This window comes from Amborella trichopoda, chromosome 12, assembly GCF_054954075.1.
Source record: "Amborella trichopoda isolate Santa Cruz 75 chromosome 12, AtrichopodaSantaCruz75HAP2 v2.0, whole genome shotgun sequence".
In the NCBI taxonomy this organism is placed as follows: Eukaryota; Viridiplantae; Streptophyta; class Magnoliopsida; order Amborellales; family Amborellaceae; genus Amborella; species Amborella trichopoda.
The window spans coordinates 6,707,668-6,725,277 of record NC_142347.1 but is presented as its reverse complement, the minus strand read 5'-3'; the positions used below and the strand labels follow the sequence as shown (position 1 = coordinate 6,725,277).

The following is a 17,610-nucleotide window of genomic DNA, read 5'->3' as shown; positions in this document are numbered from 1 at the left end:
AACATCGAAAAACATCTTTCTCACAAGAAAATAGACCTTAGCGAATGGAGCATTTTACCTGGAATACCCACTTCGGGATACGGCTATTTGAGCAGCTTCGAAAAGATGGTTATCTCTTTCAGTAGGTGGGTAAGGTAGACCCCTGATCCCAAGGTTGTTGGTGGTCCAATTCTACGGTACGTTATTACTGACCCAAACGGAGAAGGCTTTCACTACATAAATATAGACTCTTGCCAAGGAATATCGCTTCTATGCCCGATTCTAACTAGGAAAAACAAGAGTGTTGACTCTACTTTATGACCAAAAAGTCCTGTTTTTTTGGCTTTTTCATAGCTAGAAAATTCAACTTTTCACTCGTCTCTGTGGAAGAAGGCGCTCTTTGGTTTTGATTCAAGATATTACCGAAGTAGAAAGAGAAGTCCTTTGCCTTAGCACGGGCTAGATAGGGCACCAATCAATAGCAGCACACCTAGGCGAGGAAGAAAGCATTTCAGGTTCTACCACGAAAGGGTGGGTAAGGCCGAAGCCTAGACACAAGAATTGTAAGCATCTTCCATCAGCTTGGACAAGGCAATTGGAAGAAATTCCCCACAAAGCGGGTCAGAAGTGAGTATCCTTCGATAAAGCACTGCTAAAAGAATAGCTCAGGCAAGGGGAATCTTTCTCTCCCAACTGCTTCTGCGGGATGACTTTCACCAGCCCAGACAAGGGGAGAAGAAAAAGACAAAAAAAAGACCACTACTGTACTAACCAATTCCCACCCCTGCCTACCCATCTCTTTCAAAACCAAACTGATCGAGAGAATGACCTAGGCATGTCGATGGAATAAGCCGACGACCTATCTCTACGGCTCCGAGCCAAGACTAAGGCTCGACCTTGCTACCCCAATGGTGCCTATGATCAGTCTCAGTTGGAACTGATTGGAGCACGAGTAACGAGTCTACTCTCCTTGGTGGCCCAAGAACTAGGAATGAGAATCCCTGTATTAAATAAAAACATCGAAGGTTGGGCTATTCTGTTTTTTGAGTTTATTGAAAGGGAAATCCGATGTTGACACAGAGATTTGATATGGCAAAGATGGCGTCTACCTTGCTTTCACGGATTCCTCAATCATCCAATCAATCGTACTCAATGGATTGATTGCTGTCTTCGCTCATCCAAACAAGAAGTGGGAAACAGCTCCTAATGGCACGCTGACGGCTCACCTTCCTCCACTATACATGAATGGTCACTCGAATTGGATATGTAACGCGTAACAAGAATGACAAGCGCGATAGCACGAATAGCAGGTGGAAAAGGAAAATCCATCATGAAAGTCACCTCTTGATCAATGGTATTTAGTTCGCGTCGGTTCATGCCATAAACGAGATTGACCCAGAGTGTAGTTGGTGAGGCAGTTTGCGAAAGAGCCGATGATCGAGCAGAAGTCCAAAAGCCATCTCGGGACCTCCTCTGGGGAAATGTCTCATCTAAGCTTCTTAGTCATCAATGCGGTGAAGGTTATATAGAAATAAAAAAGATCTTTATGAGAAAGAATCTTTGTTTACGGGATTTAGACATGTGTGGACAAAGATGTGGTGTTTCAAATGTTGATTTAGAGACGCCCCTCGGGATCAGGATCAAGAGTTTCGCCCCCTCACGTATCTATGCTTTTCGTGCGTTTTCGTGGCCATACCATACATCGACCTCTGAACCGATTCCCTTGAAAGAAAGAAAAAAGAGTCCTGTTCCCGAGTCATGTCCTAAGGGAGGATGCCTGGGGTCTTACAATTGGCTAAGGTGCCCCATTTCCTACTTCTCTTGGTCTCTCCATTCCAGACTTTATAGTAAGAGAGGCTTTCCATACCCATTGAACTGAGCATTCATATCTTGGGAAATTCCATGATGTGAGACTAAAACTCAATTGGAGCATCCTTCTTTCTAAAAGGATCTCAATGGCATGACAAAAGCATCAAAAGATTCAACTTTTTCTGGGAATTTCATTAGAACATATTTTCTCAATAATGGTTGACCCTACCCGGGAATCAGCTAAGCCCTTTTCTTAGGAAACCTCAGTCTCGAAACGCCTTGTTCACATTCCTTTAATCTTTTTCATTAACTTGCATGGGCGGATAAAGGGGGAAGCTTCAAAGCGGTAGCATGTGGAATAGCAGAAGCTGATAGCATTATGTCTCTCTAAAATCCCTTTCATATATGACCTGTCTGTCAAAAGAGAGATTCAAGCAGGGCAGTTCAATTAAGGTATAGAAAAAGCTCCAAGCAGCTACCATTGATCAACCTGATTCAGGCACATCAATCAAAGATCTTGCTTACCTCTCCCACATGGATAGAAAGAGCTTGATCGGACTTGCTAAACGACTCGTAGTAGGACTTGTGATTGGAACGAGCTCTCGCCCGGTCTTGCTTCTTCCGTGTGCTAGGAAGAGAGAGCTTCGAGCAGAAGGATTCCATCAGGGTAAGGAAGCTGAAGCGCAATAAGGATCGAAGATAGACTGCTACTACCATGTCCCTAGCCATTTTGCCTCTTCTTTGTTGCCTGGCTATCCGCTTCTGTCAGCATAGAAGGAAGCTTGGGAGAAAAGTCCAAGTGCAAGCATTGAGTCAAACTGATTCAGGTATAGCAATGTAGGTCTTGTCCCCCTCTCCTACCTAGTGCACTAGAATAGGTAGCATGGGTCAGTAATTCAGTAGTATAGCTAGGTCTGTGAGAGCTGGGTTCGTTTGTCAGTCAGTCTCGGTAGTTCAGTCAGAGCGGCATCCGTGGCATAGCTCAGTTCCTTGATAGATAGATGCTAGTGTCGCTAGATCAGTCTAGTTCGATCAGTTGACAGTGGAGTAGTTCCGTCATAGCATGGGTAGCTCAATCATTCAGTACAGAGATGAGAACGCTAGCGAGAGGTCATATATGAATTCAATACTGCAACGAAGACCTGGTTCATAGCCAAGGATTCATTAGTAAAGGGGCTAGTACGCTCAAATGCAAGGAGCTCTTTTCGCAGCAATTGAATCAGAAAAAGTAGCAATAGCATTTTCAGGAGCAGGATGAGAAGAAGATGCCATAGAATCTGCTGTTAGGACAAAGATGGTGGAAGAATCCCCTGTTGACGGAATAAGAGCTGTTATAGAATGTGCCTTACCTTCGGGCTTGACTCTTGATGTAGACAACTAGGCTCTTTGAAAGAATAAGCTCTTTGAAGGACGTTAATATTCCACACCCGCGCACGTATAGAAGTAGCTCTTTGAGAATTCGAATAGGCGTTCTTAAAGAAGACAAAGAAATGCTATTGATGCAGGCTCGGAATCGTATCCGCTGTGATCTTATCCGCTCTTTGATAGAAGGCTGCTCTCGTCCCTTTCTTACCGGAACTGACACGCTACGCCCTTTGGTTTACTCATAGCTTTATGGCTTAGCCGCTACCCTTGAAAACAGACTTTTTGCTTTTTTCAATAATAAGAAAATATGCCAATTTACCTAAGAATTTGAAAGCAAGGAAGAATTGTATTGATCTGCGAAAGAAATCTAAAGTAAATAATAGATAGTTTGTTCTTATTTCGCGGGCTTATTTAGTTAAACAATTTACCTAAGAAACTGGCAGGCCTTCCCTTTCCGCCGGAGCTTCATGGGCGTTGCCCCGTTCCACAACTTTCTTTTTGCTTTTGAAAACTTAAAGATAATATAATTGCCCCCGCTATACCTTAATATTTTATTTAGAAAAGTCAAAATTCACTTTGACAGCTATACTTTATAAGAAAGGTGCTTTTCAGTGAAGAAAAATCCTCGTTCAATCGTCCTAAGCTAAATATGTTTTTGTTTTTTGGCCGGGGACCAGCTCTTAGCTCTTAAAGGAAGGAGAATGATCTATTCCGTAAATGTAGCTAGCGAAAACAATTCACAACGGTCTGCTCTTGCTAGGCTCCTAACTGAGCTCTAAGAGTCTCATTCATATGAGGAAGCCATGAAGAAAAGAAGTCATGGTCCTTTGGCCATTTTGTTCATTTGCTGATTATAGGGTTGATGTTCCCATGCGTTATGCCGTTGCTTGTTTAAGTAAGCCGCTTCCATAGGTCGCCCTGTGGGGAACGGAGCTGAACAACGAGAAAATAAAGGCTAGAGACATCTTCAAACAAAGAAAAAAAGATTCGCCTTCACTTCGAAGGGGCCATGGCACATTTATTGACCCTATGGACCACTAAAGTTTCGTTTGTTTTTTGACTAGACTCAATTAATCGAGAGCTAGCATTAGAGAAAGCAGTAGAGACCGGAAATGAGAGCTAGGGGCGGGCTAAGCGGAAATCCTCTTTATCTTGAAAGAAAGCAAAAAGGCCTTTTTCGAGACAAAAGAGGCTTACGTATCTTCTTCCTTTATCAGAACGCTTTGACCCTTTGCCATAGTTATAGAGATTCCAGATTCGCGGGAATCAATAGAAATCATTTCTTTGTGGACAGAAAGGAAAGATTACGACTCTTTCCGATAGATAACCAAAGAGCGGACAGGAGCAAGCCAGAGACCTATTCCATATGAGCTAGCTAGCAAATGAGATGAGCTACCCATTGAGGGAGCTTAAACCGATGTCCCTATGTGCCAGCCGTTACCTTCCTTTCAGATAGGTCCTTCCTTGCGTACTATACTTATTGAATTCCAGTTTCAATAAAAGGCCTCTCTTTTTCATTTGAAGGGACCTATCGTGACCCGTAAACTCGCTATTTTAAGTGCGTTTTCTATAAACCGAGATGAGAGATAAGCGGGATGGGCTAAGCTAAACAGAAAATCGATTCGCTAAACAGAGGATCCCTACTTGATACGAAAGAGAACAGGAACTTCACTCGAAATACTTCAATCGATGCTCGAGGAAGCTAGAGCGGGATGAGTGCCAACTACAACTACTAATGCTAATGGAAGCCCCTTTCTTGCTCCTTATACTCTCGAACTATAGGAAGGAAGCGCTATACCCACCCACGGAAGAAGCGAGGACGGGAATCTTGTACTGATTAAGCGGCGATCTATTTCATTAAAGGAAGAAAGGGGATTCGCAGGCAGGAAAAGATCAATAAACATAAGGCCTGAATACGAGCAATCAATTGCTTGTGAAAGAGGGCATTAAGTCAGGTCAGGAATCTTGAACAGAAAGAGGCCCTCCGCATCAGAATAGGCATACGAGTCTGCTTTAACCAACAGGGTGTGGGCCATAGGGCCTCACCACTTTCCAGGTAAGATAGAGCGGAGACAGACAGGCTTTGAAATGTCAATACCCCCGGAAGAATCAAAAGCAGTGAAATTGTAGTACCATGTGCTGATCAGTCACTAGTGAAGAACCCTTTCGCTGTCAGATCACAGGAATTAGCACCTTTCTTTCGAGGCGCTAACATGCAAAAAAGCCTCCTTTCGGGTAGAGGGTGGGTAAAGCTCCTCGTTCAGCAGATAGAGATGGCCTATGCAAGATTGAATGCAGTGCTGCTTGGACAACATCAATGCATTTAGTACAGTCAGCTAGGAAGCACTAGCTAGGCAAGTCATACTGGGAATGCTGTTCCACACATTAGCTCAATTCAACCTTCCGCATCAAATTCTTCCTTCATTACAAGGCCCAGCTGAGAGGTGGCCAGAGAGGAAACGAACCAAAGAGAGAGAGAGAGGAATCGAGATAGGCTGTATTGCATGGTTAGTAGGTAGATCATTTTCAACAATGAGATATGGTTATAGCTAACCCACATATAAGTAGAGATGCCAGTGATCAAAGAAGAAGGAAGGCTGGCGAATCCTTTCTTTCTTGGCCTGCGATCAAAACAATTCACGTATTAGATCTATCCATCGATTGGTCCAGTAAAGAAGGAAGATAGGAAGGCATCTGTGTTATTATATTAGTACACATTACAGGTTCAAGTCCTGTATCTATCTGTGTTTGGTGCTCATGGTCAGAAGGTTGAGCATACAATGGCAGGGTCGCTTCCCTTGATCGGAAGTCTCACTTCTCACTATAGGCTAGGAGCCATCGATTAGCTCGGCTTGTCCCATTGAAGGATCACACTCTAGGGTCCCCTATTTTCTCTCCCTTAAAGTGCTTTATAGATTTCGAGTCGGAAATAGAGCAGTGGCTTATTCGGCGCTATATCACAATTCATTCATTCTCGGGCATAGCTGTTCACGAAACGTGGCATGGGACATCTGTCGGCTAGGGAGTCTTACATCCGAGCGAGAGGTCAGACCAATCCCATTCATCCTGGTCCTTGTTCCTGGTCCCTGTGAAAGGTCCAGTCGATGGGAAAGAATCCATGTTCAAGTCTTATTACCGAGTGCGAGCTGCTTTCTGTGGAAGGTTCGATTACGGGAAGGAAATAGAGGTCACAAGGTAAGGGACCGCTTTCCTTTTATGCTTCCCTACGTGGAAAATGAATCAAACCAGTTCTCCCTCGACCTGCAGGTATTCTAAATGGTTATTGTTTATGCTCGTATATCATAAAACTGATTCATTGGGAGGGCCATGAGAAATCCACTTCGTACCTTCGTATCTATAATCTAAACACTTCTCACCTCTGTGCCTTCTGTACTTCCCGGCTCAAGCAAGAGCCACAGTGACTGGAACAACAGGAAAGCCACCTTAATCAGTCAAGCAAGCAATTTGAATAGGGATTATGAACAGGCCCTTACCCTGGCCTTACCCGTTCGATTGATTGTTCTAAAGTCGAAGTCCTTTCGTTAAGTCGAATTGAAAGGTAGGTTTTGTCAGTGATTAAATGGAAAGGGGGAGCGGTTCGGGCCTACTCTTGAACTTTTAGGCTAATTCAAAGCCAAAACAAAGGCCAAAATATCGGCATGTAACTGAGAAAGATGGGATTCGGTCAACAAACAAAGGAAATTCAAACACTCCCTTCTTTCTGTCGACAATGATGAAAACCAGATCGAACTCTAAACTAAAGTCAAGCCTTTCACTTCATTGTTCAAGCTCTTGAACATAGGTTGAGTTCATACATTATGAATGCTTTCCTATTCAAGACATACTACCAATTCCTTTGAAGCTACTACCACTACCGAAGCTGGCTTGCTTGTTTTGGTTACCGGTTGAGGTTTTGAAACCAGAGAAAGAAGATCCGGTTGGGCTTTCTAGCGATGGGAGATTAGTCACCGGAAGACTTGCTGGCTTGCTCCTTCAAAATAAGGTGGCTAAGACGGGTGGCCTATTCCAATAGCTGGCAGACGGGCTATTATGCCTATTCAACATATTCCGATTGTGATACAATTCCATTGCCTGCTCCTATTCATGTTCGTGCTTACTTGTATGCCGGAACTTCAAGGTCAATAAATAAGGACTCCTATCCTAGGTCTGAAACTCGGTCTGCTTGCTCCTACAAAAGCTCATACGGTGTGTCTCCTACTCCTCTCCCGATACGAGTTATTTCCTGACCGTTCCCTCGTGCTTGTTTCAGGAAGCCCTGCGTCCAGTGTTGAATTTCTTGATCGACGAAACGAGTTATTGCCTTTAAGGGTTCTTGCCCGAGATGAGTTATTGCCATTTCATTAAGCCATGCCCTGAGGGTCCTTTTGATAAGGATGTAAAATTTGTCCTATTCAAGAGTAGTTTGTCCGAACATAGTCTGATTGTGCCTTCCGGAGTCTCTGGAGTCATAACCCTACTTTAATCGGTTGGCATCAAACAAATAAGATTCTGAGGGGAGGAACGAACGGAAGATAAAGAAGGAACGAACGAACGAGGGTTGAGTAGGTTTAATGGAGAAGCGGTTTCAACCCTCAATCTCATGTGTCTAATCCGGTTTAATGGTGGCATACCTTCTCTTTCCACCATCCCTAATCTTTCTAATGGTTGCGTGCTCTAATGAAGTCCCTAATCTTTCTAATGGTTGCGTGCTCTAATGAAGTCCCTAATCTCCTGGCATTAAGCGCCTTCTCACCGGTCTACTCCCCTTCTCACTCACCCGAGAAGCCCCTTCTAACAATTCCGCTACTATCAGTTTGGATGGGAAAAGGCCAGGTTGCTTGCTATGAATCGAAGCGGTGCCTCTCTTCCCGGATCGATCTTATTGTTCATACGCCCTTCTCTCTCTCCCTGCTGTTAAGTGGTGCGGCACATCAAATCCAACCCCCTTTTCCCTATTTAATGCGTATCTGTCCCTGCTGCTAAGTGGTTCTGTTAGTTGTTAATAGGTAGATAATGGAATAGAGGGTCAACCCTGGCTTGAGTGATGCGGCACATCATTTCTAACCGCCTTTTCTCGGAAATGAGCTATTCTGTTCAGTAATGCGGATCTCTTATCCTGGTATGTCGCGCCCCTAATAATGCTAATTTCGTAAGCGGCTATGAGCGAATAAACCCCTTTATGATCGACCCCTTTATCTCGGTGCCGCTTATCCCGAATGGTTTTCTTGCGTTCTCCTCATTTTGATTGGCTTGGTGGAAACCAAAGTGAGGAGTGGAAAGGCGGCCAGAATTACCAGATGCTTGGGAAAGGATTGTAGTAAAGCCATTACTGTGGAGAATGAAGCCGGGAACGGCAGAATTTGGCTGATCTGGAATAGAACTATGACATTAACGAGATACAGAGATCTGATCAGGCTTTATCTTGTAGCTGCTGGGACAAAAGAATTGAGAAACATTTTTTTCTGCCTTGGACGAGATAAAAGGCCTCAAACCTGATATCTGAGAGGAGATGTCTTTGGGAGCAGCTAAAGGAAGTGTCTAAACGCATCCAGGGACCATGGTTGGTCACCGGGGACTTCAATTGGTCCTTTCTCTCTCCTCTTTCACCAGTGAGTGGTGAGTTTCCTTTTTTTTCTAGGTAGGTACCTCTTGGATTCGGAGTTTGTTCCAACAGCTGCCATACGTGAGATCCTGCTCCAAGGTCTTCCCCTGCCTAAAAGAAAGAGTAGGGTCACATTATGCAAGAGAAAAAGCAAATAGAAAGTACGAGACTGGTCCGTCTGGAGGACGAGCTCCTAGGACTCGAGCAAGAGCAAGAGAAGATCAAGCAGAGGGCCTTCCCTTCCTTCGTTTGTGCCTATCTATAAGTAGTTTCCAGGTTCCTAGACCCCCGGATATCCCGATTGTGTTACTGCTTCTGTTCCCCAAACAAGAAGCAATTTCTTTCACTAAATAGGTTACATTTGTAGCAGTCCAATAAGGGATCTATCCCCGAGGTAACTATCAAGAGCACGACCCGCGGCCCCTCTTCTTACTTAACTAGTTGTGTCGCATAAAGTGCCGTTCCCCTCTGAGCCAAGATGAGCTACCAGGGCGTGCATTTCTTCCTAAATAGAGGACAGTGCCCCCTTTCTCCCTATCGGTCTTTGCGGGCTTTCCTTTCCTTTCTTTGAGGAAGTCATTGGGTGATCTCCTGCCTCTGGATTGCCTACCAAATGCAACTGGGGACATAGGAACGACCAGGCCTTTCCTGATAGTAGTGTGCCTCTATATTAGTAAGTAGTTTCCCGCTTTCCAGAAGAAGTCGCTATTGTTCCTAAAGGCAAGAGTAGGGTCCTGCTCTGTTCCCTACTAATTGCGTAGTAAGAGAAGCTGTTGCCCTTCCCCCTCGTAGGGTTGCTCTTTTCCCTCGGTGAGTAGCTTCCCGTCCTTGCTTGTCTGGTAGTTGAATAAAGGTTGTTTTGCTTTTAGCTTCCCCTTTCTGCGAGTGTTCGGTTCCGAGCTAAGATGCCTTCCGACTCTCTATTAGTAGTAGAGCTGAGGATAGGGGTATAGCTAACGTCCGCTTGTCCATCCTTTAGGTCTGTATCTGATCCGATGGGATCTAGGTAAATAGGTCTATACAGAGTAGCCACCTATCACCTATCTTTGTATATAACTGCTTTTTGACTATAATAGGTGGTGGATGAGGATTGCAATCTTAGCTTCTTAGGCATCAGACTGAGCAGACTCAAGCTTCTATCGTCTGGATGGTCTGATATGTATTCTAAAAGAAAGTTCTGGATCTTTCCCTGCCCCTCTTCCAACTGAGCGATCTCGTTGTGCGTGGATATCTTTTACGTATGGTTTGACTACCGAGGGAAGCGCAGTTTTATATAAGACCTTGAGAGTGCCTCAACGAGACCCAGAGAGCATGGTAAGTAAGATCGGACTAAAGATCGTTGGGACAAGGCCGCTAAGGGCATACCTGGCTGAGCCAGAAGAGTCAGTTCAAGGCAGACGACTTCACACTAACCAGAACCGGTTTACGGAACCACGGAAATCCATCCTGATGGCTCATCAACGACTCGATATTGGACCAAGTCAGGCCATATATGGTGGGATATATGCGATTGTGAAGATTGTTACTGGAATGCAGTTGAGACAGAACTCGAGCTCGAAAGAGAAAGAGAATGGGGCCCTAGACCCAAAAAGAAAGTTGGCAAAAAAGGAGAGAAGCACTCTGCCAAACACATGGCAAGAGATCAATTTCAAGAGAGTTTTGCAGAAGATGAAGCATCATTTGTGAACTGCAGCTTACTTGAGTACTCTGTTGAGAACTTCTTGAAGCCGAATTGATGAAGATCCTCCAAAGCTTTGACTAATTTCTTCTCTTCATCGGTCGTTTGTCTCATTGGCTCTTCTCCTTCAGCTTGCCCTCGTCAGTACCCAATTGCTGTTTCATTTCCTCTTTCAACTGTTAAAGTTCTTTATTTTCTCTCTAATTTGGCTCTTTGTAGCAGTGGCTTTTCTTAGTGTGTCCTCCAACTCAGTCATGTCTTTGATTTCGTCTTTCTTTTTCTACTCCGGATCCTCCTACTTCTTGTGCCGACTTCGCCAGCCTCGCGGGGTACCGATTTCCTCCTGCTTTGTGCGCCGGGCCGGTCTCGTACTTACCTACAAAAAAAGCTTCCCTGGTCTTGCAGCTGCCTAAGGGAAAGCAACTGAAGAAGAGGAAGCTTAAAGCAGCTAGCCAACGAAGACCATCTTCTTTGCTGACAACCGATTGTGAACAAAAAGAAGTCGTTGGTTCAATTCTTACTCTTTGTCTAGTCAGAACCTCTCTTCTTCAAGAACTGCTTTTGTAAGCAAACTTTCCGATCTTGTATTCAGGTAGACTTCACAAAAAGAATCTTTCGGACTTAGACCAGGAAGATTCTACAAAGCGAAGGCGAAGACTCTTCTTTCTTATTAGTTGATTTATTCAACGAGGTCTCAGACCTTTCCTAGGTTGCTACTAGAAGAGCGCTGCCTTACTAATTGTCTTGTCTAAGAGAGACTGTTGTTCTTCTCTCTCGGGGAGTGGCTTTCTCTTCTTCCTTGCCTTTTGAGCTGGGGCAATCAATCAGTCCATTCATTCCCGCCCTTCCTCAATCAGTTCGACAGAATCTCCTTTTTTTTTGTTTGGCGCAGCCTCAAGATTCCTATTCTTATTCCTCATAAGCTAGCGAAGTTCTTTCGATTGAAGTATCCGTTGCAATCGGTCGAGCTGCTCTGGTAAGGGTCACCCCGATCCCTCCAATTCCCTTCAGCCTCCAACTAGTCCAATCTTGTGGGGATACGATCCCAAGGCACGATGCGAATACCATTCAGGGATGGTAGGCCACGGAACTGATCATTGTCCGCAGTTAAGGCACCGTGTCCAAGACCTTCTCGATCAAAAATGACTAATTGTTCGAAAGAACAAGCTTCACATGCAGGTAATTCAGAGAGCAGAGATATACAACCATCTATCCAGACATGGACATACTCAAAGTGTCTCAAAACGGATTTGGTTATCTTGCCTTGACTCCCAGAAGGAAATCGGTAACTGACTCCGAGATAAAGCAGGAACACCATTGGGATAACGACATCGGATCATATTCAGAGGATCACGCAATGGCAGCAGGAACTTTGGGAGATTATTTGGAGCCTCCTACAATGGAGGAAGTGAATGAAATGATGCTCCGGCACAGGAAACCGGAATTAGATCCGTCTCAACTAATCACTCCTCCAGGAGCCCAGGTCCGCATTCGTACCAGCCAGGAACAGTTTTCCGACGTCAACATGGTCACTCCAGAAAAAAGACCCCAAGATCCTCCCAAGCGGCGACCAAAGAAAACCCAATTTGAGATAGCAAATGACTTGTATGGACCTGTCTACCAAGTCTATGGCCCAGATGGTTTTCCGATACCAGGAGAATACCGGACCGAGTCGGGTCACACATGGTGGGACACCTGCGAGTGTGAAGTTTGTCTAGAAAACGCCAACGAGACTGAGCTCGAGTTAGAAGAAGAAAGAAGCAAAAAAAAAGGCCAGAGTATCAACGAGCCCGGGCAGAACTCTACAAGAAGAAGGGAGCTAAAAAAAAGAAGTCATCTCAGCAGAGGCTACAGGAAAGACATGATAACAACGATCCCGAAGTCGGCTTAACCGGTCAATATTCAGGCAAGTTTGATTACTATGTTACATATACTAAGAGAGAGCCGGAACATCCATTCCCAGCGCCAACTTGGCTCCTGCCATCAGAGATCGGCATTACCTCGCAGACAGCCGAAGTTGAGGATTTTGTCAAAGTCATACGACCGATGCCGCTGCCAAAGCCAAACTGGTTTCTCCCCTCAGAGATTAGGGCCATGGATCAGGAAACCTGGGAAGAGCACTTCGGGGATTGGTACATTTCAGAACCAATCAACCCGCCATCGGTGCCCAAGGATGCCTGTTTTCAGTCTTCAAAGAGAAACACAGACAATGAAAGTCTCCCGCCAGTATCCAAAACGAGTCAAGCTCCGTCAGTCAGAGAATGTTTTGTTGGGACTCATATTACGCCGCCAGATGATGCTGAGGAAGTGTTGGGACAATTCTTGGAAAAGTCCCAGATCGGCCCGCAGCAATTACAATCCATTGCCAATGCCACTCTCACAGCTCACAATTGATAGCTCTAAAGAAGGTTGCAGTAATTCCGCCTAGGCCATTGTCAAATCCCCTCCCTAAGTGGCACAACCCGACTGCTCGATGTGAGTTCCGTTCCAGCAGAATCGGTCACGACACGGATAATTGCTACAACTTGAAGCATCGGGTCCAGGACCTCATTGATCAGAGCTGGTATTCAAGGCTGAGGATAAACCCAATGTTATCCAAAATCCCCTTCCTACTCATGAGGTCGGAAGTAGCAGCGCTGCTCCTGCAGCAAATATGGTTGATAGTGAAGGATGGAACTTTGATCCTGCCTAGCTCATCACTGCCCCACAAGGGAAAGTTCGTCTCTACTCATTGGAAAAAGAGACGCTTTTTGATGTTAACATGATGTCCTCAGAAATACCATCTTTGGAAGGATCCTATTTCTACAATGAGACTACCTCTGTTGGTCTCATGTGGGGAAATGGAGATACCTTCAACAACGACAACAGCTTCTGGGATCAGGTATACCAGGATTTTGTGTCCAGTGAAACAGGGAAATATGTAGAACCCAGTGTCAATCAACCTGAAATTATCCACCAAGAATTCGAAGAGGGTGACTTCCCTTTGAAAGATGCACCACCACCCGTGATGAAGCCTCAACCCGTGTGGTTCTATGATGTAGAATCAGACACAGTGAATTAGGGATACCCGGGAAAGCCTCTTAGAAAGATCAGTGGTCCAGTCAAAGGTGATCAGGTGAAAGAAGGGTACAGCCCTGTCAATCTACCAATCAAGAAAAGGTACAAGTCAGAAACTCCTCATTCTGTTGTTCATCCAAAAGCAAAGGTTCGTTACAATTCCAAGCTAGAGGATGTCAACATGGTTTCAGCATCCGCAGCCAGGAAGCGTGAGAATTCCGGACCACCCTCTGTCCGAGTATGACCTTTCACAAGAATGTGCTTGCAAGCGCATAGACTGCAAATGGAACGCTTATATGGAAATGCAGAAAGCCTTCGATCGAAGATGGCCAGAAAACCATGGTGCGAACAACCCGAGTGCTACCGTTCTCTTTCCCAAGTCGGAGCCGACTTATATGCGGTGAACTCCAGGGACAGTTCCACAGCAGTAGCTACACTCAAGAGAAAGCCAGAGTTGACTCAGACTCCCACGTATTCAAGTGACCAAGTCAGAAAGAGCAATCCGCTGCGCTAGTGAGACTGATCGGGAAGTACTTGACGATCTGGTTTGAGCCTGTGCTTTGTTACTTGAATTATCTACTTCTGCACTGGGACCCTCTTCTAGGCTAAAGCCCCTTGTATACATACTAACGGTAGCAAAGCGAGTACTGAAGCGAGGGGAGTGTACAGAACGAACAAACGTAGCAAACCGTTGGTTGGGGAAGAAGACCTCTGGGAGTCAATTATTCAGATAGATAGCGGAGCTTTCGGATGGGGTACATCAATCGACAGTACCAACTGGGGCTTCCAAGCCCACTTGATGAGCTTGCGAAAGGATGAATGAGACCATAAAGCTTTTAGAAAAAAGGCTACAACTGCTCCACATCCATCCGCCCTACCTCTCTATCCACAACCGACCCTTCTTTCTAGCGCCGTTCCTTCGTTCGCTTCACTCATCTATTGAGACGTACTAAAAGAGTGAAAGTGGGAATAATCGACATAGGGCGCTTACAAGGCCATTCTTGAAAAGAGAAAGGTGAAGTCCTCCGTCGGTTTCACCTCCGAGAAGAGGTTTGGGACGGGCTTTGAAGATGGGTGTACAAGAGCGAGCTTGTTTACAATTGATCACATGATCGTATGCAACTCTCCTAGAAAAAAGGGGCGAAGTCAGCTGCTTAACCTGACCCATATAGGTGAGGGTAGGTGTGACTAATCACTAATCTAATCTCAATAACTAAATGGAACATCCTGACATTCCAACATGTGACTCGCTGCCCGAACTTTCTTGTTTTTATGCTAGCATTGGCCAAAGAGGGGTGGTTCGGGTGGGTAAGAAACATAGTCCAGGAAGACTAATTGAGAATAGGCCCATGGACCAAGATCTCGATCCAGCCCAGAGTCAGGGAGGGAAACCCAATCTCAGAAGGGAAATCCGGATGACAGGGAAAATGCCTTTGATTCTTGGTTAGCTGACTAAGGGCGGATGGGGCAGGCAAGGAGAGCGGCATTGCTATAGGTTCGATTCATCAATGTCGTCAGTCACAGATTGATGTTGTCCTAAGACCCTCGGATTAAGCTTTTTTTTACCCTTTTTACCGGCCGGAAAGAGAATAAGCCGCTGCTATTAAGGAGCGAATAAATAATAGCGCTATTATTTAATCTCACTTTTTAGAAGCCAATTTTTGTAGTAAGCCGCTGCTATTAAGGAGCGAAGAAATAATAGCGCGCCGCGCGCTCTCTCAAAGCTGCTTACCCGATTTTACCTTTTTTACCGGCCGGAAAGAGAATAAGCCGCTGCTATTAAGGAGCGAATAAATAATAGCGCTAGCGCGCTCTCGCTCTCCCTAAGCAAGAAAGCCGCCGCAACGGCTTTCGCGCTAGCGCGCTCTCTCTTTGCTGCAAGAGTTGCCGTTTCGTCGAATGCTATTAGGAGAACTTTTCAAAACGTATGTGTGAAAACGAGTATGTGACCAGAACGGATATCTTTCCCTCAGGCATGGGCGGTAGGTGAGGTAAAAAGAAAGTACATGCGAGATGTAGCACCATCATAAGAGGTATCGTTCAGATAGATAGAGGGAAACCTTATCTATTAAATCTTTCACAATGTCTGGGCAGATATCTAATGTATTTAATCTAGTCGGCTAACGAAGCCAATGACTAGCTCTCACGATGTGTAAGAATTTGTCTACGATTTGATGGCAATTCGATCGAGAAAGTACGCTACAGAATAGCCCAATCTTGTTTTTTCTTTCCGGATCAAAAGGTAGGAAAGGACTTGTCAGCGATAAAAGCACACGAAGCGAGAACGCAACCCACTATAGTTCACTCCAACAAGGCTTAGGAAGGAGTAGCACACTCTCCGAGGAAGGATTGCCCCGTCAACCGTGATGAATGAGTTACACAGGCCCGTTAGTTACACCGTTCTGGATAAAGAGATGTGGGGTAGGTTTTTTCCTTCTTTCAGGCAGCGTAGATGCTCACCGAAAATACTTTTTTACAATTGATCCCATGGTCAAAGAAAGGAAGTTGACTGATGCTACTCCGTCTTCAGCCTAGCCTATCCCGCCCACCACCCTTGCTCCAGTCCCCGGAGTAGTTTGCCAGGAAGAAAGAGCAGCTTAGGTCAAGTTTCCGTAGTAGAGTAGTTCTTCCGTGGCATGATCAGAGCAGAAGACTCTCTCCATGCATTGGTCTGGTCAGTCAGGAGAAGGTTTTTCCCACCTATGCGCGAAACTGACATCATTGAGAAAACCCCCGTGATTTTGGCCTAAACTAGATTTCCCTTAAGGAACGACCCCCGAAAGATGCCAAAAAGTAGTGCTTTTGGCCATGGCGCGATCAAAGTTTTCCATTTCTGACATGTCGCTATAAGAGAAATTCATGTTGACTGGCGCTATATGAGACAAATCTTTCTAGAAATTGGATGCCTCTTTGGGGGAAATAGGCTTTAGTGATTTCACCCATAGGCGAGACAACACTTGATCGAGAAATCGATCCTGTATGAAGGAAGGTGCCATCCATCCAATCCCGCGTTTGATCTTCCACTTGAGTCTGTGATGAATTAATGTAATAAGGTGTCACGTCAACCTATCCACTGGATAATATGAAAGAAAAAGAAAAGGCTGTGCATCTCGCCATCTAGAAGGAAGACAGGATAAGAACCATAACCCTGTGTCATAGAATAGTAGCCCAAAGGGTATGCTTTCTTTCCTTACTTCGAAAAATGCCTTTCTTAATGAAATGGATTAGATTATCCGGCCACTCTAGGTCTTCTTTCAATGCTTGAAAAGCGGATGAACGACTTTCTATGTTAGTTAATAAGAGGGATTTGGCTAAGGATCTTCCGCTTAGTAGGATCCTGCTGAGAACCAACCTGCCTCACCGACAAAGGAAAGACAGAGCAATGCTAACCCACCGGGAAATGCCGAGATTGCTCCCTTATGACGACCGTACTTGAACTCACAATGGTACTAACTTGGGTCAGGCCAACCCATAGCACCCAGCCAAATAACGGATCCAAGGAAAGACCCCTCCCTGTCAACATAAGTTCGATCCGAACTTTGCCCTTATATTATTATATTCTAGTCAATCAGATATTCCTCACCTCTTTATCCCAGACCACCAGGAATCGATAAAGGTTTTATCCCTCACCTCAGCTAGATGTTTACTACTTCCTTTGTTAGAATCAGCTCTTTCGCAAGAATACCTTGTTTGGCTCTTTGTTCGAGCTCTTCGAATGGAGTCTTTTTCTTCCCCGGTAGATCCTTAAATAGCCGTTAGATCAGGACATAGCCATAGTGGTTTGTCCGAGATGTCTAGTTGTTCCCAAGCACATACGTCCAATGGCAAGGAAACTGGTTGTGCTTCCAAGATGTCTATCTAGTTGTTGACTCTATTCATTCCTTCCAGGAGTGGTCAGTAGAGCTTCGTTCATCTATCTGTCCACGTAGTAGTAGGTGAAGCAAGAGGTTCCTTCCCAGCTGCTATGATGCGATAACTTTCGCCTCTCTGTTTTCCTCCCCAACCTGTGACAGGTCTTCTCGTCTCACCTTGTTCCTTCCTCATCCCTTTCGTTCATCTACTCTATCTATAGGAGGTGGAAGTGAGAACTTGTTGACCAAGGGAAGGGAGACGAACTTCA

At 45.1% G+C, this 17,610-nt stretch overlaps 1 long non-coding RNA gene across 1 annotated transcript in view; it reads right to left on the bottom strand.

Moving 5' to 3' along the window:
- Positions 1-411: 411 nt before the first annotated feature.
- The window catches only part of LOC148779406 (uncharacterized), a 37,403-nt gene continuing 20,204 nt past the window's right edge, over positions 412-17,610 (bottom strand). The window contains exon 2 of the long non-coding RNA XR_016045221.1: positions 412-15,263. This is a non-coding gene — a long non-coding RNA (uncharacterized LOC148779406). The remainder of the gene's footprint in view (positions 15,264-17,610) is intronic.